The following is a 27,086-nucleotide window of genomic DNA, read 5'->3' as shown; positions in this document are numbered from 1 at the left end:
ATTATATGACCGCGTTAAACGTGAGACGTGAGCGCGGAGCTGCGAGATTGTTTCATCCCTCCCGTCCATCTACTCTTTACCGAGCGTTTCAATTCGCTTAGATCCGTAGAGAAAAAAAAAAAGCTTGAGGAGAAAAGATTTTTACTAATCCGATCAAATTCGACTCGTTACTTATTACGATCGAGATACGACCATGAAATTTCATAATCCTTTCGCAGGGAGACCGGGGAGGGAAGAGGGGGGGGGGGTCGGTTACATCAAGGGACATGACGAGATGAGGCAAAGAAAAAGTCATGAAAAAAATTCCGAGCACCTCAGAACGAACGGCAGCATTAATCGCCGTACCTTAATTGGGACACATCGTTAGGCAAGGAGAGCGACAAAAGTGGATATCTCTCGTAATTGATCGTAGGCACAAAGCGCTCGATTGCGCCTTACAAGGAAGACGAGCGCAAGGTCGACGACGGCGTTGCGCTGTACGTGTGCGTATGTATGCGCGCGTATGCGTGTCGCAATTACTCCCACGTCACGGCGCATTGAAATCCCAGACGGCAGTAGTCAGCCTGTGCGTACGAAACTATGCGAGAAACAGAGAGATACCGAGAAAGGGAAAGGGAGAGAGAGAAACGTTTGTCAATCGGTATTTTTCTAAAGCATCTTTTTTTCCCCAATTTATTGAAACGATACACGAATTGTACAATGTACAATTACATACACAATTATATAGCATAGAAGGTACAATGCAGTCTGAAAAACATTGAACCGAATACGTAAATGTAGTCTGGAATTTTCAATTAGCGAACTCCTTTCGCAATTCTAACATCTTAATCCGACACCTTCGAGCGATCTGTTATAGACTCTGATATTGAAGTAGAAAGTTCCGTAGAGGCCCTGATGTGTCTACTCGAGGTCGTACTTCGAAATTCCAGACTGTAAACTGAGAGAAGCGAAGCGAGGAAGGTGTGAGGGAAGACAGTACCATCACGCCCACCGCTTAAGATCAAGGCTCGTGATGGACGATCGATGAACGATCGATGTATCGTATATTTTGCAACGTGTTGCGCGTAATTTAATTTTGAGTCGCATTACGGCCACGCATAATTGCGTAAAACGTAATCTCGAGTGGATGTCGGAGTACGAGCGGACGATCGCGGGCACGATCGCGGGCATCTTCGACCTTTCGCGAGTCCTCTGTGAACGTATGAAAGATCGAGTCGCTTTTACGCATGACGCCGATGGGAGCGGAATAGAGAATTGAGAGTAGATATAGGTGCGACTTTCCTCGATCGAGAGTAACCTTAATGTCCCGCGCGCGATTACATAAATATACGTGCCTGTGAGGTAGCCGCGGATGAGTCGAGACATCGTCGCCGTGGTGATGAAATCCGGCCGCGATAGCGTAGCGGCGTCTCTTGTATCGCCGGGTGATCTTGAACTAACACCTTTCAGGGCATATTCCGCCATTTATTACGGACACACGAGGTGTTCCAATAATTGCGCAAACGCGCAATATACGAGATTGTCTGCATACGTAAGTCATCGGTAATCGTTCTTACGCGAGAAGCTCTCTTGCTTCGCGTCTCTTCTTGTCTCCCTCCTTCCAACGCCCTCCTTTTACGTTCGAATCCCTCTCGATCCCCTCGTCATTTTCTCCTCCGTCGTTGCACGCTCCGCCGAAGAACGTCTTATAATCATCGCGCATATGCGACTCTTACGATCAACGATGGTAATATCCCGGAAAAAATTGAAGAGAGGAAGAAAAAAGGAGCAACTGGCGCCTGTGGCTTTCTGCGATTAATATGTCATTATCTATGATAATTAAATTGATGACAACTTAATGAATTTGTAAGCTTGAATTTAATTTGCTTAATTATATAGATCGGTTACGCTTGAGTGATGGGTCAATAGATAGCATGCCTGATGGCTTTAAAACTGACAATGCGAGTCACAAAGTTACTTGTCGAAATTACTAACGAGAAGAAACTTCGTTAATTTTGTTTTATTTGCAAGACAATATACAGGATTACCCGTAACAGGTAATACAACCGGAAAAAGGGAAATTTTATATAAAAAAATAAGTTAAAAACATAGAATAAAATACTTTCATTCGCGTTACTTCCGAGTCGAATTTGAAAATAGCCATATTTTTACGTGAAATATAAAATATCTTATAAATTATTCATTTTTTACCGTTCCTTACTTTTATGCACCTATTAACGAAATAAATTAATTGATATAAAGAAATCATCATTGTTTTTAAAAAAGAAAATATAATTACATTTTGTATAATTTTTTAAAAGCAATTAAAATGTGCTTTTATTATATCAATTGATAAAAGTATTAATATACGGTTATTAAAAAATAAATAATTTATTAGAGTTATTTTATATCAAAATATTTTAATTTCTAAATTCGATTATCTTGGAATAAGTGACGTATAGGAAAAAATTGTCTTCTACGTTTTTGACATATTTAATATTTACACGCACAATTCTAATCTGCAATTAAGTTTCTTTTCTCGCTGACAAAACGCATATTAAATCGTGACAACTTATTAGATGATAATTGACAAGAAATAATATATAACAATAATACCTTATACATCCATTTGTGAAAAAACAAACGGTGTTGAAAATGCACTTGGATATTTAATATTTTTTATTATTATTCCGATACAATGCCAAACGCATATCGTGCCATTCGCCGCATAATCCTCGGACATGCGTAAACTCGCGCGACACGGCCAGCCCGTGCGAATTCGTGGCGAGGTATAATTCAGTGAGGTTGACTCTTGAATGGACCAGTCTTCTTGTAAGCCGCTGCGAATAGCGTGCGCGCACGGTAGCCTGCGCGACCTGCGCTGTACCGATTGAATTGGTCGGTACTATATTCGTCCCCGTGCAAAAAATTGAATTTATCGAGCTGGAATTCCACGAGACGTAAACAATCCGTGCGTAGTCTTGCATGCGATTGCACGCGTTTCGATCTGTTCGATCGATCTTCGGGGAGGAATGCGCCTCGGGACACACAAACCTACCGGTCGATGATTAATGAAACGCCGCTTATAATGCTGCATTAGATAAGAGACAATAATTGTCCAACTGTACTCTTCGAAACGGCGATGCAGCTTGAATTTTTGGATCCATGTTATTTATGAGATACTTTTTCTAACTTCAATTGTCTCATAAATCACAATGCCGAGCATATATCTTTTTATTTTTCACTTTTTAGTTTTACATTTATTGTAAATACTGCAAAAACAAACTAAAATTATGAAATGTTTTAACCAAGTATTTATCGCAATCTGAATTCTTATTTATACTTTTTTTTATATCGCAGCGTCAAAAGTAGATTTCACCAGGTATGATATATACTCGTCGTAAATAACATACTGTTATGTGACCGTCAACCGCATGATCGATACAAAGATACCATTTTTATCGTCGCCATAAATTTGCCCGGTTCCCCGCGCGACCCGGAATCGTCGGTGTGCGAAATTTTGGGAAATGAGGCGACGGCGGCGGCGGCGTTTGCGCTCGTATTCGTTCGTAATATATGGACGGACGCGTCGCCGGTCGTCTGCGAGCCGCAAGATCGGGGACACGGTGCGGAACGTAAAATTCACGAGCGTAACTTTTATCGTCATACGGACATTCTCACGTTGTTGCCGGTCGTCGGTCGCTCGCGCGACGCATCGGAGCGTGTGGGCGCTACTTTACGACGGAAAGCCGAGCAATGCCGATCGTTTTACGCGAAAACGGCTTTTTGCCCCGTTCCGACCGTGCGTGCGGTCGTCCCATTCGCCGCCGTAATAACGAGCCCGGGAGATGGGTCGACGCAGTTTGCCGGGATTCAAGCGTACGGAAGCCGCCGGCGTGGCGGATTATGGCCGTGCGTCTATTGTATCGCCGGCTGCGCCGGCAATACGTTCTAGCGGTTTCCGCTGACCCGACGCGACGAGCCGACCGACGGCGGTGGCGGCGACGGCGGCAGCCGGTTAATTTTCAATTAGCATTCTAAGAATAATCCAGCGGCACGCGCGGCATGTGAAGCGGGAACTGTTAGCTTTTTGCGTACATCTTAATTAGTCAAGATACCGCCATTCGTTCATTAATAAATAGCGGACGTTCGAATTTATGCGCCCACGAACAGACGATAATTATTAGAGAAATCAAGGTACGGGGATTTTTCTCGAGTCTCCGTTCCACCGGCGGGAATAATTCAACAGACGATTATTCTTAAGCAACGCAGTGGGACGCAAATGATTAAAATTGATAGTCTCGCAAAATATTTTGAAACGTCTCGCGCGAACGTGGTTCCGCTGCTGCTGGTGAGAAACTCGCGAGCAATCACGAACAACGGATGCTTCGATGATCGTTGAATATTCTATACTGCAAGTGTACGGTACATGCGGTACAACGTCGTTGACCGTCATACGATCTCTTACTGTGCTCTAGGTTGTTGCGGTCCCGCGGCTTTCGTTGCTACAGTACTTTTCTCCGTTTGCACTCGTTAACTATGCGCATTGGGATTGTAGTATAATTAAGCGTTTGCGCGATAACGTATCCCCTTATCGTCTTTTCTCACAACGCATTATTTATATTCCGTTTGTACACGTTTTAACGCCTCTTGTCACAATATGCGTACGAATCTAGTATATGGAATACGCGGAAAAGAAAAGGATCGAATTCTGTTGTTGGAAGCATCATAATCTCCGAGCGGATTCGACAAGCGGAAGTATCCGGCTGGCACGGCTGTACAAGATGAAGGTATGACTTTATCGGTGAAAATCTATAGGTAAACGTTTCGCGCGCGACGGCTGAGAACGCAAACTGTCCCGCAATTGGATCCATTTACACGTACACGATCGCGCATTCAGCATCACGCACAATAGTTGCATCCTATCCCATAGAAAATCAAGCATTCGATTCTATCGTGCGATACTCCTCCGTCCGCCGCGCCGCGAGTTAAAGCCGCGATTTTATCTCAATCAGAGGCGACCGAAAGCACGGGGATATGACATGAGAGCGGGAAAGGGACGTCTTTTTCATTCCGACCGAGAGAGGATTGATTCTCGCAAAGTATCTGCGAAAATAGTGACGGCGCGCGTTTACACTTCCCTTTTTAAATCCTCTCTATTATCTATTTATTATTCAGGTACTATCAAAAAAGTAAAATGTTTCAATCTGTTTAAATATTATATACCATATTATTTAAAGCAAAACTAATGTATTAAAATTTTGAATTGATAAGAAAGAAAGTTCGAGTTGGAGTTTCGTTAATTACATAATTAAATTGACAAATCATCTTTTTCAAATCTACCACCCCAAAGAAAGTAAAAAATCTGTTGCGAAAAATATTACCTCGGCTAGAGCCGCTTTTATAAAATTTACGCCCAAAGGCTTGCGTTCTTCGAATGCTCCAATCTAGTCCCCCTCCCAATGAATAAACAGTAAATAATCAAGTGACATTTTGAATATCTATTAAGCTACTACAATACATTTAGTAAAATTTAATGTATCGGACACAAAATTTCAAACAAGTACATTAAATTGTTTAATGTACGTTTAATGTAAATTTAATGTTGTCAAAAGTGCATTAAAAATGCACTAATTTTATACGCAAGATTTTACTTTTATTGATTGATTGATACATTAAATTTTATGTGTAACTTAAAAATATATTAAATTTCATGACATTTTTAACAATATTAAGTTACTAAAATACATTTGGTAAAATTTAATGTAATGTATCGGAAACAAAATTTCAAACAAGTACGTTAAAAACATTTAGTGTTGACAAGTGGGCTAAATTTTTCACATACTTTTGTACATACTTTTCAGTTATAAATACATCAAATTTAATATACTTGCGTACTTGAAATAACATTGAATTTTATGACATTTTAAACAGCGTAGATAAATCTTAAAATATGCAGTGATATGCGTAAATATTGAAGCAAGTTATCTGTCTAATTGTCACGTCGATACTTTTAACGGCAAAACTGTGCACGAGCAGTATGTAAAATCTTATTAACGATTATTAGAAACGTTTCATTAATTTCATTTGCGCGATTAAAACCAGTAGTGACCTCATGGAATCCAAATATATGCTAAATTAAAAAAATTGTTACGTTCTCAATAATACAAGTCACTCTTGCTGAGATTATATCGATCATACATCTATAAACTGCCACGATACATACTGTCGCAATGAAATCTCGCTACATCCGTGTGTACCGCATTGTTAAAGCACACCTCTTGATTTAATGCAATATCCTTTTTCGCACTTGTATCTGGAATGTCCAGCGCGCCGCCGCTGGCGATAGTTTAGTTTCCATTCGCGCCTATGTGTCAAACGTCCGCAATTTTCATGTCCATCTTCTTTGATGTTTATGTTTATGCATCTTTCGAGAGTTCGAGTTAATTTTATTCGCACACGTCATGCTCGAAAATTTCCGCGCGCACGTTTAAGCGCAACCTCTCGCGCGATCGTAAAGAACTCGCTGCAGCGAGTTATAATGTAACATCAACTATGTTGTAGGCCAATCGAACGATCGGTTTTCGCAACTCTTTCGGTCGTTTCGTTCGACCGATAAGTCGTTGCTGTCGTTGTCGCCGGCGACGTCTATACGTAACAGGGCTCTTTTAAAGCTCTCGCCAGAGAAACACGCAGGAAAATATATCTTCCCGCCGGACAGCTGCGCACGCCGTAAAGAATTATTCCACCACTCTCGCCGCAATTACCAAGAAAATATTGCATATCTAATCCGCTCGCCTGCACGATTATCTTCGCGCCATTGTTCGTAATAGACGATATTAGATGGGACGCACCTTTGTACAAGGCTATGAAGAAAATGGAAAAGAAAAATGATCTCCGATGCGCGCGCGTTGTAGCGTAAACTCTTGCTCGCGCGTTCGGTGAGACCTGCTACAATTTCTCGGGATATTATTCTTCGCGTTTCTACGCGCGGTAGCGCGACCGTAATTATCAAGGACGGTCGCCTCTCGATCCATTCGATCGTCGTAAACGCGAAAGAGGATCGTTCGTATGCGACGTAGGAAGGACGAGCGAGCGCGAAGCTAGGAAGCGAATCGCCGACTATTCTCGCTCGAAGCGGTATGACGCGAGTCTTCCCGTCCTCGACAGAAATAGGCTCTTCTTTTCCGTCGAGAACATCGCGATTGAAATACCAAGTTCCATTTAGATTGCATTCTTTCCGATCGTTATCCGCACTCTCGTGCTTAAATAACTCTTTCTACAACCGATGATGAGTGGAAAACGATAAAATTGAAATTCTGTTACAACACCGTTCATCAATCGACGCTCAACGTTCGTGAATTGAATTCCGCTCGTTGATCTCGCCCATAATTGTCAAATCAAATTCTGACAAAAGATTTATTCGCCTCTCTTTCTCTCATTCATTTTCCATTTGTGAATCGTAGTTGTTGTCTCTCATCAAGACAGTCCGTTAATTTGTAGGACCACTAAACCGCTTTTTACACGGCATGGCGAGACCACGAACTTGAGTTTTGACACATTTTGACACGAGGACCACACAGAACGCTCCCACCCGTAAAACATTCGCTCGACGACGAACGATCTATGGCGCAAGCTGGTCGGAGCCACGAAAGCCACGAGACGCTCGATAGACGTGCAAGAAGTGGGCGCTGACCATCGTCTACCGGATAAGTTATTAGCGGTGTACCGGCAAAGAAAACCTGTGCGAATATCAATCACGGACTCCCGCGGTCCTCTGCTAATCCGCGACGTATTTATTATTCTCGATCGACTTTTTCCCGTTCGGTACGCGACAGAGGATCCGGACCAAATTATTGCCGGTCGTTAGTGCCGCGTTTTCGAGAAGTGTTTAACATCTTCGAACACTTCTAATCGCAGTGGAATACATTTATTTTTGCACAATTGAAGGAAAAAGGTAAAAATAGGTGTGCGAAAAGTACAATTATAAACGGAGATTTCCGCATTAATCGATGTATTATTGCAATATTATTAAAATTGAATCGCTCAAAATGCTAAGCTCCTCTCTGACTCTTCTGCCAGACGTCGAGGTATCTTCTAGATAATTAGATGCTCGCGTACAGCCGAAATCTTCTCTTCGGCGATTTGCCGGCGTCGCGTACGCAAGCCGACGATCTTCCAGGATAGTGGCGTTGACCCCGGGCCCGTGGATATCGAACCGACGTTCCCGGGGCTCGTAACAGAATCGCCACTGACCCCGGGCAGGTACGAGGTGTTAGACAAACAGCTGGCCCGAGCGCACAAAGACGCGTTTTATACGCTCGAGCCTCGGCGCGGTATTACGTACACCACTCGCGTGTGTACTCGCGCGACGTGTGTACGAGCAGCTACGCGAACAACGCCGAGGAAAAAGAAAGAGCTAGGAGGCGATGGAGGAGAAGGAGGAGGGGGCGGGAAGGGAAGCCCAGAAAAAGACGACAAGCGAATGAGAGACGAAGCTAGGAAAGCATCATCGCGGAGTATGAGGAGAGACAACGACGGGCGTATATAGATATGCCGAGTGCGAGGTAGAGATTCGCCTCGTCTCTTCCCTCGCTCTCCGACCTCGCGCAAGCCGGCGTCTTATTCTCTTTCTCCCTCGCGTACCACCTTGCGCCGCATTCCTCACGACGATAAATCCCTCGATACTACGGCCACGTGTCTCACGGACGAAAATCACGTCTACGCCGTTCTCCGATGCGACTGGATTGCTCAAGCTGTCGTCAAATCGAGAACGTCGCGATTTAACGTGACAAGTGAATTGGATTTTCAATCAAAATGAATTATGGGGAAATTATACAAGACGCGGGACGTTTTAGAAATATTAATTAAAATATTATTTCAAATTATTTCAAAGAATTGGATTCAAGATGTTCTTCCGACTTGTCTTTGCGAAACATACGTGTTTTTTTTTTACAAAATCTGTCTCACTTTTCTGGTAAACATAATATTTAGCGGGCGCCAGCGCGTTGGGAGGCGCGTGTTACTGAAAGGCGAGCAACCGGGCGTACAGAAAACGACGACGCGCGCTGAACGAGCAGTTATAAGTTCCCATGAGTCGCCCACGCCACGTGAGGAAGGTGCTCGGTGATGTCGTCGTCGCTCGTCGTCGGGGGCATAAAAGTGTCCAGGGACCGAGACCCGAAGATCTCAAGTGCTCGGACCACCTTGCACGCTGCGTGGGCGATCTGCTCGCGAGCAGTTAGCGTAGCTTGCGCAAGCTCGGCTTCAGGAGGTCAGAGCTGTGTGATCCGGTTAAGTGTTCGGTAGCCGCGCGATGACGATGACTCACGGAGATACGAGAAAAAGATCTAATTAAATCTACAAGAGCGTTTGGTCGTTCATCTATTTTATTCCGTCTATTCTCCTTTGCATCGAGTATTTAATCTCTACGTGTTAATTTAATTTAATTCTGTTTTTGCTCTTTGAAGGTGTAAAATTGAATTTAGCCATACTAATGCATATCTTTCTTTGAACACCAGAATAAAATTTTTAGAAATTCATTTATCTAAATTGCGCGTGCGATAATTTTAGATAACACGCGAACCAAGCGTAGACGAACGACGCCGTATCTAATATATTGCCGCGTACAGAGAAATTACATTATTCTACACGACACCGTCCCGCCGACGTCGCGCGCAGGCGCGGATGTTACATTGAAATCCATTTTGTTATCATAATGTAACACGCTGGTGTACGCGCGTACGATTGCGCGGCGTATTAATGAGATACTTGGCGAGACGAGCATTAATCTTCGCGTCGCGTCTCGCCGCGAAGATTCGTAATAGCCGGTCGCCACCCAGGCCGGTATCTAAAAGCGAAATCCTGCAAAGTGACCGCGCAGATAAAGGAGATGGAGTCGCGTTCTAGAACGTTGTCGCGGGGCAACATCCTATACGCGTCGCGGCGCAGATTCGGTACCCGCGCGCGGATGTCGTTCTCCCGCTGCAGCAACGATAGATAACGCCGGATAAGAGGCTGCGATTACCGCGAGGAGAGCTAGCCAAGGTACTTACTCGCGAGCGTAATCTCGCGTGATGAGCACACGTCTAATATAAATTTTCTCTATTCCCCGTGCGCCAGCAAATTACTCTCGCTGCCGAGGCTGCGTGGATATCGAGGCGGCCCCATACGAGTTAATATTTCATTCCGGCGATCCGCGGATCGTACGTTATCGCGATTCCAGTAGACCGCGCCGTAGTCAAAGTAATTCTCTTGCGCGCCGACACGTCGGATCGCGATCAATGGTACCGTCCACTCGCGCTCGCTCGCTTGCTCGGAAGAGGTTTCGCTCGCGAAAAGGAGGACGAGAAGGATGCCCGACAGGAGGATCGCGGCCTCGCCGCGTGAGGGTTTCATCGCCGCCATCTCCGCGCGACGCGCGATTCTCTTCTCGTAAGTAATTTATCGTTACCATTAAAATATAGCCTCGTCGTCGTCGCGGTGGGTACGCGCCGTTATGGCCGAATATAACCGTTTCTATGGGTGCACGAGGCGTCCACCTTGATTTACGGCGCTCACGGAGTTATGATGCGACGTGCCCACACTCGCATTCCCATACCTTCCATGTTCCCGCGCGACGTTCCCGAGCAAGCCGAGCAAGCCGAGCAAATGCGCGCGCGCGCGAGCGAGCGAGCGAGCGAGCTCTTCTTCTCGCGCCGTTATCGCACTTGCGCATCATTGCGCTCCGCTGCCTTTGGGAGGCCTACGGCATTACCATTAACTGGAACTTTAGCCGACAATTAATGCACATCTGCGAATTGAAAGAGCTGTATTAATATAAACGCCTCAATTCGTATGTACACACTTATGACGCGTACGGCTTCAGCATTTCTGAGGTACCTTCCGACATTGTGCAAACATCAAACGAGATGTGTGCACGTGAAGAATAAAATAAAATCAATGAGGGAAGTGTATTACTGCGATTGAATAGAAGAATAATCGTGATAATTTACAGTTGTATAATATTAAATTTTGAATTATGTTATTCTTTTCTTTCCCACATTTCTTCGTACTTTTTTTTTTTATTAAATATGCGGATAATGTTAGCTGAAAAAATAAGGAAGTTATACGGATTGAGTCTTATTACACAATCGCAAATTGCAGTAGTTTAAGTTATTTAAAATTGAAACTATACATTTTTCAATAGTGCGAGGCTATTGAAATACAAGAAAATTGACGTGAAGAACGTCCTCTTTCTCATCCTCTTCGACGTGATTAGCGAAATATGATCAGATCGAAGTGAACGTTATGCAAGAGTCCCCGTCCGATCGCAGGAACACGAAAGTGAAACGATGCCAATGACCGGCGCGTCGCGACACACTGATCTTCTTGATCGGCAGCGGCTATGAATAGCAATCCTGACGGATCGTTACGCGAACGCGGTTTCGAGTACCAGCTCGATGAAATACGGCTCAATAAAAGGGCACTTTGACACAGTCCCTGGAGGACTGTCCGCCTCTTGTTCGGCGAAACTCAGCGATGTTGGATGCGATTTTTACAAGTGCGTGCAGCAGTTATCGTGGACGAGAAACAGTGCGAAATCTTTTATGCAAGAGTGCGAGATGTCACGTTTGATCGTAAAATCGATCGTTGGACGATGCTTCCGCGGACCTTGACGACAAATCCTTCAAGTTCACATGTTATGTGCGTAGCGTAAACAATTGGTTTCGAATAGTAGAGCTACAATAATATCTACAGCATACAAAATTGATTTATATAGAATATAAAATAGATGTTGATTATAAAGAGAGGATGTAAGCTTTATAAAAAGAATTTATTTCAGTGATACAGAAAAATGGAGATACTAAATTTTTAAAGCGTAAAAAGCGCGGACTCCGTATTCTCATAGCGAAAAAAATCGGGAAACTAAAATGATTACACAAAAAAGAGTTGCCAAGGTGTATCACTTAAATTATTTTTTATTGTATTTCCTATTTGATACTGATTTGTACGCAAATAAATGTTGGAAATTGTAGCCTGATGTTTCAGGTACCTATTATTACAACATTAAACAATTCACCAGTATCAAATTAATTTATTGTAAGGTTTTTGCAACGTACTGTTAAAGGCAACCGGTCTAATAAATCGTATATCTGTACGTTTTTTAAAATATCGAATTTATAAATTAAAATAATTAAAAGTACAAGAAATCAATTAACTAATATTTATTTTATTAATAATTTAATGAAAAAACATTTAATATTTAATTAATAAATTATTGAATAATTAATAAATAAGTAACGATAATGAAAAGATAACAACATAGAATTTAAATTAATTTGAATTTATTTGTAATTAACATTTTTATTTATATATTAATTATTAATTTTATAATTAACATCAGTTTCATTAATATCATTTATTGTACAATAATAAAATTTGTGATGATACGATTTAAGGAAACTGAATAGATTTTATAAAAATATCGATTTAATCTTTATAATACACTTAATTACCAGTATGTATGTGTATATAATAAATATAAAATATTCTATATAATAAATCTTTTATTATAAAAACATAAAAATTTAGTATAAAATTACAATTACAGCTTTTATTATCAGGTACATAAAGTGATCAACAATTAACAGCTGTATCCAATTTTTTAAAATATTGTTATTAAAGCAAGAGATGTAATCTATTCAATTTTTATCTATATTACTTATTTCTTATTTATTTCATATTTTTGTCATAAAATGTCATTTCTTAAGTAAAAAATATAAAATTAATCAAATGCGATTTAAACGATCGATACGCAATCAATAACTCTCGCCTATTGCCAATCATAGAACACAGATTTATATTAAAATTATTTAAAACACAGAGAAGAGAACAATAGAAGGTAGGTCGAATGCATTAAAGTAATAAAGCAAAGTGAAGTGAAGAGACGGTAACAGCGTAGGCATTTCAGGAAGATGGTAACGAGGTCAAGTAATTAAGTGACAAGCAAACAGGACAAAGGGGATGCAGAGGTTTCACGCGAGAGGTATCGACGTGTTTATTCATAATTAGTACCATACCTTCCACTATTGGCTTTCCGCGCGTTTGCCGGCACAGCGTGCGCGACCGGCCGTAAAACCGTTCTCGCGATGAGGTGCGGCGCGAATTCCGCGTGACATCGACGACATTTCGACAGTTAACGTCAAGATTATCGACGCTGTAACCCGACCTCGCGTGCGCGCCCGCCTGATCCGCCGATTTCACTTGTCAGTATCGCCCAGCTTCGCTACGCTAAGGCATCCACTACGCGCCACTTCGAACAGGATCTTCCGAGCGAAGATGTCGCCGGTAGGGTGACGAGTTTTCACATTTAGTATCAATAAAAATGGTGAAAGGCGAAGAGAGGACGTTTCTCAAGAGGTGAACGAAGACGCGCGCGCGCGATAAGCAAACCTTTTTCGACTTCTCAATAAATTACCGCCGTCGTTGATCGCCAACGCGCACTTTTCACGATATCCTCCGGCGTTTTCACCGGTCTTCTTCTCCGAGAAAGGGAAAGAGAGCGATAGTTTTACGATCGTCCTCCGTTTTCGGATTTTAACGGCACCGCGGCGAGCGTGGCCCGAAGCCGTAATGGAAGTCGATTTAACCAGTGATTGCGGACACCTGCTATGTATACTCTTTCGTATTACACGTTATGTCTTCTCCATTTGTCCCAGAATAATTATTATCAATAACCAAAATAATTCTGTGCTACTTTGAAAGAAACTGCCGTCGTATACTTAATCGTTTATGTACAATAAAGATAAAAGAAAATTTATTAACTTAAATTTATATGTTCTGTGTTTATTTTGGTTTTATAAGCGGATTATTTTATGAAATGTGCATTATATAATTCGGCACAACCAAAAGTATTAATCGACATATACTTATCGAATATTAATCGTAAAGAAATAATTAGATACATAATTTTTGCAGGATTTCTCTGTTGCATTGTCAATGATACACGTAGGGTAAGGGTTGCCGAAATTGCATCACTTTTGACATAAAGGCTTATAACTAAAAAATTATGAAGAATATTTTTAATTTTCTTACGTAATAAAATACAACATTCTCCTTTCATATTTATTTTTTAGAATTTTATGTATTGTCATAAATTTTTAAATGACAATTTTTAAGAAGCCTTTAAATTTGTCAATCTAATTTTAATAATATTGTGATCATTACAAATTATCAAAATTTAGATTATTTATTTAACCTTTATTGCAATGAAGCTACGAAACGTGTTGAAAAATAGCAGCAAAGTTACGATTTTTCTATAAATATTAATAACAAAATTTCTATTGTTCTTAACGTGTTGAGTTCAATGGAGGATGATGGTAATGTTATGTAGTATCCACATAATTTTACAAAGAGTGTACAAGTACTGTAGCTGAATTTATACGCGAGGTGATGCGATTTAAGAGCTGGTGCTATATCAGCAATCTTACTCTATATTAAAAAAAAAAAAAAAAAAAAAAAAAAAAAGTACTGAGAAATCCCAAAAAATTCTATAATATCAGTCCATAATCATAAACGCTCGACACAGTACGATACATCGTTTGTTGAGATTAGCTCGTTTCGTGATTCGAAACTGGTTGTCCCCTTTCCATTGCATCGCACAGCCTCGGCGTCGTCGTCGCGAGGGGGGAACAGATCGATCGAACGGTCGCGCCAGCCGCGGGCTCCCCGTGGCGTGTTACGAATCCTGCCAATCACCGGAGTGTAATCGATATCAGGGTCCGGAGGTAGGCATCGAACCGATACGATCGGCTCCGCCCCGGGCGTGTCGCCGGCCTGGACGATTTATAATGTTAATATCCCCGAGGCAGGGCTCCACGAGAGAGCTCCGCGCGCTTTCCGCTTGAATCGCCTCCACCCTGGCCTCATCCCGCCTCGCTCATTGCCGCGTCCGTTTTTTACTTCTTCCCGTTCTCGCTGCGCCGCGAGCGCAAAGAGCGAGAGAAAGCGAAGCCAGCGGTGCGGCGGGATCCCGAGGAAAATTGGGTTACTTAGTTAAGTGGATAAGTTTGTTCTGTATTCCGACCTAACTGCCCCGTCTACGTCCTAATGACTACCTACACTTGGCCAGAAAACAGAGAATTACGGCGGATAGCGTATAATTAGCGTTATTCCGCGGTGCGCGGTGAACAGACGGCTAGCGTGAAGCGTATGGGCGTACGCGCATTACGTATATGCATCTGAAGACTCCACAATTTAGAGATTCAAGCGGCTTTGTCTTAAAACGCGAGGCGATGAGTACGAACATCTAGAAAGTATCACGACCATCCATATGCAAAAGTATGTTAGTTACTTTAAATTTTAGAAATTTGCTTGTTCGTACAATTAAAAATCTTACAAATCTCCCGAAAATTGGCTTTCCGCGATAACATTGAACGCGCGTTCTCGCATGACGTCGCCGACGTTTCACATGACGTCGCCGACGTTTCACGCGCACGAACGTTAACTAAAAATCTAGTGCATCACGGAGCGCAATGTCGAGAGTCGCGCGGAGAGAGTCGTTGTTCGAGCCGGAGAGACTTCGCTCGTTCACCATGTCGGGCGTAAATCTACCGGGGCGCGCCGCGCTGTTACGATGACGACGAAGAGAGAACGCCCAGTTACATATTTGTATTTCCCACGATACGGTCACGAAGTGACTTGCAGACGTCATGTTCCGAGTGCACTCGCCGCTGCCGCCGCCGCCGCCGCCGCGCCGGTGGCTTCGAGACTCGATAGCGTATAGCGCCTTAACCGGTCGACGCGCGCGTTCATCCAGACGAATGTTTATACGCGGGGCTCTCGCGCGTTCGACTTGGACTCTCGACCACTTCTCTCCACCATCGTATCGCGCGCCTACGGAGAGTCGCGCAACGGACTCTCGGACGGACGGACGGACGGATGGAGAGCTCCAAATTCGAGCTAATAGGCGGAACACTATCGTGATCCTGTCGCGCCGCTGTGCCACGAGCGTCGAGGATGTTGCAACGTGTGTGTACTTAACGGGGTTAACGCAGACCGAAACGTTAGAATGCCGAGATGACGCATGGAAGAGCTCGTCCGACTTGTGCTGTTCGCTTGTCCTACCTGCGATAGAATTTTATCTACCGCGCACGGAGTCTACGATCAAGTGACGTGCGTTCAGCAAAGAAATCAATTTTCTAATAAAATCTCTTTCTAACGAGCGACGACTTCTATGAAGTCTCTCTGTGAAGACAAGCCTTATCCTTTATGAACGCGGCTTTGCATCTTGGCGCGTCTCAACATATTTCCATGATTTTCACAGCGACGAGAAAGAACTATCCTCTATTCAAAAAAACCCGCCCGTACTTTGCATACACACACACACCTCTAGTCTTAAATTCTCCATGTTAAGTACAATTTACGTTACGAATTTAGCAGAAGCTGCTTGCCGTGTAAAGGACTGAGAGAGAAGGAAAAAAAAGGAAGAGATCGAGCGCAGCTTTTATCGAAATCGTACTTGGCGAGGACGCGAACCATGTCGCGACTAGGGTCAAGGTCAAAGTCTTCGCGCGAGAAACTGCCGCGTTAATGCCGCGGGACTCCCATCCGCGGGACTCCCATGTGCGCGATCGACGAAGCGCGAGTGGCGCGGCGCGGGGAGAGAGAGGTGGATTCCTCCAGTATGAACGGTAAATTAGCATTATGGTCGCATTATCGATGTTGTGACGCGGCCTTACACGTAGCGCGCCTGCCGCGACGCGCGCGCCAGGATCAGCTCTCTCTAACTCTGATTTATGCCGCTTATAGCGACATGCGTCGCGCTGACGTACTCCCCTTGCACCGTTCCCAGGGCGCACCGAGTTACGCGAGCTACGCGTAATTTATTGTATCGCATTACGAGCCGCTGCGCTGCGTTGCGCTGCGTCGGTACTGCCGCCATGCCGGATCGCGGATGTAGAACAGATTCTCGAGTCGGAGATGTTTCCCCGCGACACTTGAATTAATCTAGCCGCGTGTATCAATGAAGAATGGAACGTGATAATCTCAAATCGGTGCTTCTTACCCCTTTCTTATGCATCGTCTATTAAATTCATATATATCCTTTGGCCCATTCTGCGCGCGCTATATTTATCCGTTTTATTTACATTAAACTCCGCCTGCATGAAAATACGAAATCCTCGACATCTGCATACGCGACAATGGGCACACTTGTTAACAGATCCTTCGATCCGTAGGTAATATTAAAAGAGAGTTTAACGAACGGTCATGTGAATAAAGCGGAGGCGCGTACTTCGCCGCCTTGTGCATAATTCAAGTTCAAAGAAAATGTCAATACCTATACGAGCGTTCCTCCCACACTCGCCGCTCGTGTATTGAATGCAGAAACGTAACCAGCCCTGAACGAATCGGAGTGCGGAGGGCTCTATCGAGCGTTTGCGGGATACTCGGGCAAGTACGAGCGAGTGCGATTCCGCGGTGATCGCGCGAGAGGAGCGGAGGCGGCGACCCGAGAATGAAGAAGAACGGTGTGGAGAGGGGTGGTGGTAGTGGTGGCGGCGGCGACGGCGGTCCGAGGAGGGTACAAATTGCAGGATCGGCTATCGGGCGGAGTAATTAATTAAATACAATAAAGTTAGGTCGACCCTCTCGTATCTGGCATCGGCCACTCCTCCTATCGACCGTCCAACTCTCGCATCCAGCCGTCCTCGGTCCTGATGCTGATGCGCGCTCGCAACTCGCGGATTACCGAGAAAGGGATGCGGTCGTCCGGCGCGGGGCGCAGCGGCTCAGGCGGGCGAGCCGTTCATTTTTGTCCCCTCCGTGCTCGACCGACCGTGAGATTGCGCCGACGACAACAAAAGTAAGAACTCATCGGTGACCATAGGAGCCGAGCACTAAACAGACCATCTTAATGTGATTTGCATAAACCGCCATGCGTTAAATACGCGCATTTTTTACTCTGTGGTAGGTCGGAATTAATTCAGATGATATAACTGTACTAACCAAACATAACTTAACGTTGCAGGTATCCCGGTATCCGCGATGCTTCTGCGAAGATCTACGAGCCTAGCTAACGAGGGGGCCGCGTATACGGATTCTCGTGCGCGACGAGGGAGAGAAGAGACCTTTCGGACTCATCTGATAAAGCAGAGTATTCTGGTGCACGAGATTGACGCAGGTATGTATAATTATAATAATTGGCCGATAAATCGATAATTAATCAGGAGGCTAATTACGAATTATAGCCGTCACGAGACAATGCTTGGCATTGTCCGCGGAGACGCGTACGACGGCAAGTGTGGGAAGCTAATGAGTAACGTTAGAAAGTTACTCGGGTCGAGAACTCGCAATCGGGGGGATTTTTTTCGTCACAGTCATTCGCGTGGACTATTCGCGATGATAGCGAGTACATGTGCATCTGCATCGATCTCTGACTCGCGATTAACGTAACGACCTCGAAGATATACCAGGCGATATAATACCAGGCGATATACGTGATTCATGCGTGAACCTCGCACTTTCGACACTGCTCAGCCTCACAGGTGTACCCAATTATAAGACCGAACGTCTATTATCCGGTGCGCGCCTCACCTATCGAACGCGTCACGCATTCACTTTATTCCTCACGTAATATCACTATTATTACGGACGTAAAATCGACGCCATTGAGACACCTTCGATATGTTCGATGTGCCAATTGAAGTAGGTAATATCTACATCGTGAAAATCGTGCCAGTTATTGATTGTTAACGTTGCTGACGCTTCAACCTCAATGTTCATCTGTTGACGACTTGAAATTAGTCGATCTAGTACCTCTTTCGGAATTGATCACCAGCACGTCACTATGCGCTCGTATCGCGTCTCCTTTCTTAGACGAGCAAAAGGAAACTTGCGAGCGAGCGATCATCGGCTCCGCCCGGCCAGAAATAGCCTTCCCCGAAGCGGCATTCAATCAAATAAATAATTTTTAGAGCGAACTGGGCGGCGTGGTATCGCTGCGGCATAAATTATCCGCCGACGCAACCGGACCACAATATCTATAATATTGTGTTCCAGGGCTAGACTCTTAGCCAGGGTCAGTTAGCATTCGCTGGACGCGTCTTCCCTCTCACCCGCGCCGCTTCATCGACGAAGCCGCAACGCGTTCGCCGGCAATCGTAAACTCGCTGTCAGAAAAGCGATTCCGAACGAGATCAGCTACGGCTTCGCGGAATCTTTCGCTAGGGACTGTGGATGACCTATACCCTATAAGGTTTCGCCCTCGAATAGGCAGAAAATAGCACCGCGAGAAAACAGCTTCGGGCCGGCTCGGGGCGCGCCGGGGAGAGACACCTATAACCGGCCCGCCGTGAATCATCGGCGTCTGCTGTCTCGTGCTCGGGAATTAAGGGCTTCGATTGTTCACGTGCCACCGCACTCTCAGAAGGCACGATCCTCCAAACCCTATGCGCGCCGCTGTTCACTTCCCACCTGTTGATCGTTTCATTTATTTCGATGATATAATCATTTCGATCATTGAATTAATCGCTACGTTGAAGGCTGTGTTTATAACGGAACTTTGACGAATTAATGATTATTAATGTCTTCGGACGATATTTTGTTGGAACGAAAGCGTTCGCAGCGACACATACAAAATATCTTTAAATTTTACTTAAAAAACGAAATTATAATGGAACAAGTGAAAATTGGATTGGAACTTTTGTTCATTCGTAATTGCATTTGCCAATATGTCAAACGTGTCGAATGTGTGAAATATTACAGCGTCGCAGCCGAAGAAAAAGTTAATTATTATCTTTGACGGCAGTTTATGATCTCCGATTACTGCGAACGGGCATGCATACCTATTCCTTGTAAAGTGATTTTTATCCGAGCGCTTAGCTGACCGCCCATAAAAGTCACTCGCGATGTCGTATTGCTCGGTAGCGGCACCGCGGATCGAAATCCGCAGTGGATGGAGCGCCGCGAAAAAGAAGCCCGGCGTAAAGTGCGGCCGTAGTGGTGGTGGCTCGAGTGGTCGCACGATGGACCATGGAGAGGAGCCACGACGATCCGTGGGTAATGCGCGTTCTTGCGTTCCTCATCGCGGATGACGCAGCGAAAGAGCACGCCGCGCGTCCTCATAGGACCGCATCTCTCCCGCGTATAGTCCGCGTGATATACCGTAAGCCTCTGCCCGCTCGCTCCGAGCTGCCGCTGCCTCCGCAGAATCCGTATTAAGGTGGATTCACATTCGTCGGTATCCCGGCTTTAACCCCCTCGCGCGGCATCTATATAGAACCGTTCCGCGTTCGGTGCGCGCTACGCGCGAACCTTCGGCGTTTCCGTCTCGTTCCGGCGCGGTTAATCCTCGTCCCGACTTGCCTCGTTAAAGCGCATTTTGTATGCTACGTACATCGGCCAAGAGATTAAGTTCCTGTTCACACTGTGAGAAAGGAAGTAATAGTACACCGCTATCAACTTCTTTGGTTTCGTGTGCTTTCGAACGGTGCAACGATAAATTCCGCCTGACGGTTATAGAGAGCTAACCGCGGACTCTTCCCTTTCTCTTCACGAACTTCAAAACTTTGGTCCCGAAAAATCGTGCTCGGCTCCATTACATTGGTAACAATATCTACTTCGTAGAGCGCATTGTAATCGCTATCGCGTAGACGAGAGGGAAAGAGAGGCATCGGCGCGCTCCGTTCTCGCGATGTATTCCGCAAAGAGTCGGAATAAGCAGAGAGTCCAGAGAAAGAGAGAAAGAGAGAGAGAGAAAGTGAGAGCAGATCGCGACTACGGAGAGAGGAAGAAAACGAGCGAGAGAGGTGCACGGTCGTAGTTCAGCCCGTGGCCCATCAGATAGGACGCTGATTCCGTTCAAGGGTGAAGCGAGAAGAAGGTACACTGTGGTGTGTGCATCATGTTGGCAAGAGGGGAAAGCAAGAACAGAGGAGCTAGGGGGACGAAGAAAAGAGAGAAAGAGAGAAAGAGAGAGAGAGAGAGAGAGAGAGAGAGAGAGAGAGAGAGAGAGAGAGAGACAGGTCGAAGAAGACTCGATCGCGTCGCGCTCGATGGAAAAGGATCGGCGCAAAACAGGGTTGTGCGGGGGCGAGACAGTGGGGAGAGGCGGGAGGGAGAGGGAGGGTTGAAAGAGGCACATTGTTTGCCGAGCGAAGCCGATAATTCAGTAATGAACGTAAGCAACGCGCGCCCGCGTTCAGGGCTATAATTACCGATACCACATCGGATAGCGGATCCCTTAACTTCGGGTCCCGAAGCGCTACGAAGAAGCGCGTCCGTGCTGGCGCGAGTGAGCAAGCGGATATATTTCCTCGATCATTCTTTCTCTCTCTCTCTCTCTCCTCCCTCTGTCTTCCTTTCCTGGCCGCGTCTTAGAATGGGCAGCTCTAAATTAATAAATCAATAGCCGGGCTCTCTTATCCGATCCGCGGGTGGGTGGAGTTTGTTTGTTTAAGAGGAGGATTTATTAATTTTTCGCTGGGTGGTAAATCCCCACTGGTACACCACCGCCTTCTCGCATTCGAGCGGACCCGCATCTCTTCCTTCCGTCTTCTTTATGCGTGCGATCGCCTATTATGCGCTTCGAAAATTCGACGAGAGATGACTTTCAAACGGAGGACAGAGTAGATTTTATATCTCCTCCCAATTAGATCATTGAACAATCCCTCGCGAGCGTATATGATCGTGCTGGAGTAATAATGAGTATTACCTCACGTAATTTCTTCTCGCTTCGAGGAATAGCTTCAGAGAGAAGGGATGATCCCTAAGTTTAAGGTACGTATGAGTAGTGTACCTACTGCCATCTCTTTACTCCGTCTCGAACCTTTGCATGAACGCATCAGGAATTTCACTTATGTGTGTGAACGGCACCTTTAATGTATATGTGCATTTTCCGCAGGAAATGTGGTTCGTTGCCTCAATTATTCGCAGCGAGGCCCTCATTGATTGGAAATTTTCGCGCTAAAATTTTCGAGCTAAAACAAACCTAAAATTGAGACAGTAACAAGTTTTATTTATTTGTAATTTTCATGAAACAAATAACAAAACGAAAATTGTATATAAATAGAAAGCAATACTGCATGATTAAATAAATGTGCATTAAATAAATACACTTACAAATATAACAATATACACAATAACAATAAACGCATTAACAGAAATATTCTTGCTTATAAAAAACCGATTAAATAATCAATTTTAATCGATTTCTTGATTTTGTCTAAGCATCAAATAATTTGCACGGTTTTAACGATCCGCATGATAGATCGAGTAGTAGTTTACCGAAGTCGCTCGTTTTGCGAAAGAAGGCGTTCACGCGGCTCTTTCCTCTCACCAGCATTAGTATGGTATTTGAATCATAATTCCTCTCGTTCCGCTCGAATTCTCGCAATTCTAAGCCGTTCTCCGTAAACAGTATTATTCACAAAGTATGTTGCCAAGACTTCTATCTGTTGCAATTTATAAATGAGTCGTAATAGGTAAACTCGTATATCGGTTTTTGTTGAATCTAAAGATTTCTTGAGCCACACGGTTCTCTTTCTACTTTAAATTGGAATAACTGGATTAAGCTTGGGTCAAATAAATCAAGGAATAGAAAAATTAATTAGCAACATAACACGGAAAAAGTATATATTTTTGGTTATTACATTATAATTCTTTTGTGTGACTATGTTCTGATTTTTTTTTAACTCAAGCTGATAAAATTGCCATTGCTAATGAAACTGCTGCAGCAACAAAATGAATGAGAAAGCACTAAAATTCTACATGTGTTTCGATTGCTTTGAAATGACTGTACCAATTCAATAGACATTGTCCCGATTAAATTTATGCAAAGTCAATTAAGGCAAAAATTTTTTATTAAAAAATAAATATTGTATATCAAGTGCCTATATGCAAATACAATATTTCTCGCACAGGTCGTAGATCCGTTAGCTTGGCATTTGTTCCCTTTTGTTCGAAACCTCAAATAATCTGTCAATTTTGCGCATGTAAGCCACGTACATAATTCAAATATATAATTTACACCTTCGCACTTTTGCTCCTTTGTGCGTTCTCGGTCTTGCTTATTTAATCAAAGCTTGTATCCCATATTGTGCCTGCTTAATATATACCTTTCATGTGACGTTAGAAGGCTTGCCCTAGGCCGTCAATAAACACAACCATTATTACTACTACTATTACTACTACCACTATTACATGTGCAGCTCGTGATTTGATTCTAACAATCAAGGCAGCGATGCCTACCTTTCGGTGGGCACATTGTACGTATCGTTGAAAAATCGTAATTAGATTCACCGAAGCGTTACCGGAGCTTTATTAGCTCGCCGCTATAATCGCGTAACTGTCGTGGGGAATTAGCGTTCGCGCGACGGATCGAGAAAACGCCGGAAGCAAGCTGGACAAATCGCACGTAGACGGTTTTGTCGCGGCCACGACGGCGGCGGCGGCGGCGTGGGTAATGGTCGGCTCGGGCAAGGAGCAAAGTAAATCGGATCTGCTCTACCGCGCGCTGCTGCGGCGCGCAGCGGCCAACAGGCAACGAGAGCGGATTGCGCCCGTAGGCAGAAATTAGACTCGAATCTCGTCTCTTTGCTCCCCGTGTTTTCTGGAGTGCCGGCCTGATGATAATGACGGTAGCAGGTGCTCGAGCCGATGCCACCTTCGCACCTCCGCTCGTCGCCGGCGTCGGCGTGCCTACCACATCGCGCGTATGCGCGAATAGGTATTTATACAGGGTGAGCCAAACAGCGACGAAGCCATAAATAATATTTCTAATTTCTCAGTCTCCACTTTCTCACTCGATAATCATCGCGACAACATAAATTACACGTAGATATACATGTGCTGCATAGTTAACATTTGAAAATTGCAAAGGAAGAATAAGAATTTTTCGTCCGTTTTCGTCGGAGCACTTTGCAATTGTGTAGAACCACGCAGCCGTACGTCGAAGAAATTTTTATCACCATAATACCGCGAGTTATCCGAGACGATCGGCGTAACGTGACTCACCCTGTACACTCCTGTTCTGTTCTCCACTCTACGGTCGCCGCATCGTTGTCTTCGTCGCCGGGTCATCGCGTAATTCGTTGCTTCGGCTTGCCTCCGGGGGCCTACGTTCTACCTACCTACCGTAGTACGCGCAGGTAGATAGGTATATCCTCACCTCGACGTTCTCGCGCGTGTCTGCGTGCATAAGCGTGTTTTCATGTGTGTGGCACGTCTACGTGCGCATTGCGTGTCGCTCGCTCGCTCGCTCGCTCGCTCGCTCGCGCTCGCGCGCGCACGCGCGCGCGTGTAGGTGGTTCACGTATACGTGTACGTACAGCACGCTTAATATCTCGAGCCAATCTTAGAGCTTGCATTCAGTGGGTTAGTGCCGTAAATGCCAGTAACCATCCACCGGCAATGGCCACTCGTGGCTACCACTATAGGCGGGCAGGCAGGTATTCATTCCATTTGCAGTTATGACGAGTGCGAGTTCAGAGGCCGTGAGAGTTTGCCGGCTCCACGGCTCGGGACTCTGCTCGAGTCTGGAGCATCTACGTGGCGAACCGTTGCAACGTTACACTTCTAGATTATCGACGACGACGGCCGCGCGAATGCCGTGGCATAAATACGGCGGCGAGAAATACGGCGGCGAGAACTCGTCGCCGCGCGGGTAGATTTTCAAGCTAGCGGAGGCGCATTACACGTTTCGAAGTACATGAAGATTCTGAGTTTACTATTATTATTCCTATTTATTAAAGAAGTATTCTATGAACAAAAGAATTTCATCATATTAAGCTTTGCATTTCTTCGTATATCTTTGCTTAGTTTCTTGAAATATTTAAAAAAATATGTAAAAGATGCGAAAAGAAATTGGATAGAAAAATTTGAGAACGCTTTTCAAAACACACACACACGCACATGCACACAAATGCATTACGCTCGCTGCAAAATGTATCGGAATTGTTTCGGCAAAATGAGTGCACGATGAGTGCTTCAACATTAAAATAACTTCATTTGCGAACGATTGCAACGATTTGAAAGCCCGAACCGCTCTCGACAGAATCCCAGCGCGAGATTACTCGAGAGCGAACTACCGAGCGGGGAAATATTTGAACCGCGAGGGATTAATACATGTCTGACGTATTATTTCCTCCTGGACCCCACCGCTCGATCGCCCGCAGTTACCGTTCGGTCGGTACCGCGCGCACGTAGTAATTTGACGTTACGATCTGCGGGAAAAGGGTCGCGGGAGCGACGCCGCGCCGCGCGCCGCCGGGCCGCGTGTTGCACGACGAATAGAAATAGAAGCGATCTACGCGATCGTGCCTTAAGGAGGCGACGCGCGAACGCGTCCTCCTGCCTTCTTCTCGCGTGGTACCGCGACCCTTCGGGATCTCGCAATACGCGCGTGTATTCACGTCGCACTTCTCACCTTCGACTCTCTCTCGCGGATTCTAACCCGCGCCGCGGTGGGACGCTTGATCGGCCGGCCTCCGCTGCCGCCGTCGCCGCCGGTAGTCGCAATTATAGAGTATGACTGTACACATTCGTTCGGTAATTTGTTATCGTTGGATAAACACATCGAAGGGGGGCGGCGAGAGGTCGATGGCGAGTTCGGCGCGCGGCATTGCACGCCGGTGTACGCGTCCCGCGCTCGTACGATCGCGATTCCGAATCGTAATCCCGTAACGATGGCACGCTACTTCGCCCCCTCTCTCTGTCTCTTTGTACACACCTTCCTTATTGTCCAGCTGCTCCGGAACAACCCGCGATGAATGTTTTCGGAACGGACCGCGTTGCATTAGCGATAAAAAGTTCCGCAGGAACGTAGTTGGCGATTATTATTATTTTTTAGAATTACTTTACTATTTAATGTATTACTTAATCACTATTTAATTATTAATTCTTAAATATAATTATATTTAATAATTATAATTATATTTTATTAAATAAATAAATTGAATTTACTATTTACATTGTTAGTTGTTAATTCAGAAAAGTTCTTGATTTAAAAAAAAACTTTGAAGACATCTTGTCTTACAAATTCATTCATTTTATCGGGTGCAATGTATTGAACATAGAACTTTATACGAATGAGTATTGCATCTCGTTTAAACGTCTCTGTATGTTTTTGAGTCTCAATCGCAACTTTCCTTTGAGCGTGAACGAGCCCTCGAGTGGTCCGCTCCTGAACGTCGGCCGCGGGGGAGAGGAGACGGCGTGTCTCGTGAATAGAGAGATATCTCCTCCTGGCAACAGGCGGTAACGTCTAAATTAAATGTTTCTGGATCGACGAGCCGCGGATTCAACGTGTCATGCGCCGCTCTTAATCTGGATTTAACGGCGAGGTCTCCGGCGCGAGGGCGAGAGGGCTCGGGGGAGGAGGGGGAGGGCCACCTTGCGGTGCCTGGGCTGCTTCAATAGAGCTTAATTGGCGAATACCCGCACGGTTTATAGAGACGGCATAGAAGGAAGGAGCGAGCGAGACGGTGCGAGCCGTGTAGAAAGGTGAAGAGCGAGGAAGAAGGAGATGTGTGAAGGCCTCTAGATCCTCGTCTCATCCTTCCTCGCGTAGCCGTGTGCGTCTCGTTTCTCCTCCTCTACCATTTCCTTCTTCTCTCCTCCATCCGTGGCGGACGAGGGCGAGGATGACTTCGCCGACTCACTCGTGTATTTTGCGTATTCACCATATAATAATAATGATAACGACAATAATGACGATAATAATATCGCTCCGGAGATTCGGATCGACGGCATTAATCGGGGCCTTCACACGTTTCGATAGAAAGGTATCTCGCGCGACTAGCAGTTAACTTAAGAATGCGTCGCTAATCTGAAGTTAATTAACCCTTCGCAGACCATCCTGTTTTTCACTGGGTAATCAGACTACCTGGGTCACTGGTAAACGGTTGCGTTTCTTTTTCTTTTAACATTTAAAAATACACTTGCACAATTATATGACCCGGAGCATTTTTTACTTCTTTATACAAATTTGAAGAAGAATTGGCAGAATGGGAAAAATCGCCTAGGAAGTCAGTACCATCCAGTTCAATCTACGAAGAGTTAAGCTTGGTCTTCTAGAATTAATTTTTATCTACTGAAATATAAAAGATGAAATGATGCTAAGAGATTTC

At 44.8% G+C, this 27,086-nt stretch overlaps 1 long non-coding RNA gene across 3 annotated transcripts in view; it reads left to right on the top strand.

Moving 5' to 3' along the window:
* The window catches only part of LOC120358604, a 179,414-nt gene that overhangs the window by 103,432 nt on the left and 48,896 nt on the right, over window positions 1–27,086 (top strand). For all 3 annotated transcript variants that reach the window (XR_005575490.1, XR_005575491.1, XR_005575489.1), the window contains exon 4: window positions 17,990–18,142. This is a non-coding gene — a long non-coding RNA (uncharacterized LOC120358604). The remainder of the gene's footprint in view (window positions 1–17,989; window positions 18,143–27,086) is intronic.

The sequence above is a fragment of the Solenopsis invicta genome, chromosome 8 (assembly GCF_016802725.1).
Source record: "Solenopsis invicta isolate M01_SB chromosome 8, UNIL_Sinv_3.0, whole genome shotgun sequence".
NCBI lineage: Eukaryota > Metazoa > Arthropoda > Insecta > Hymenoptera > Formicidae > Solenopsis > Solenopsis invicta.
Note: the sequence above shows the minus strand (reverse complement) of the source record. Positions and strands in the feature narration are given on the sequence as shown.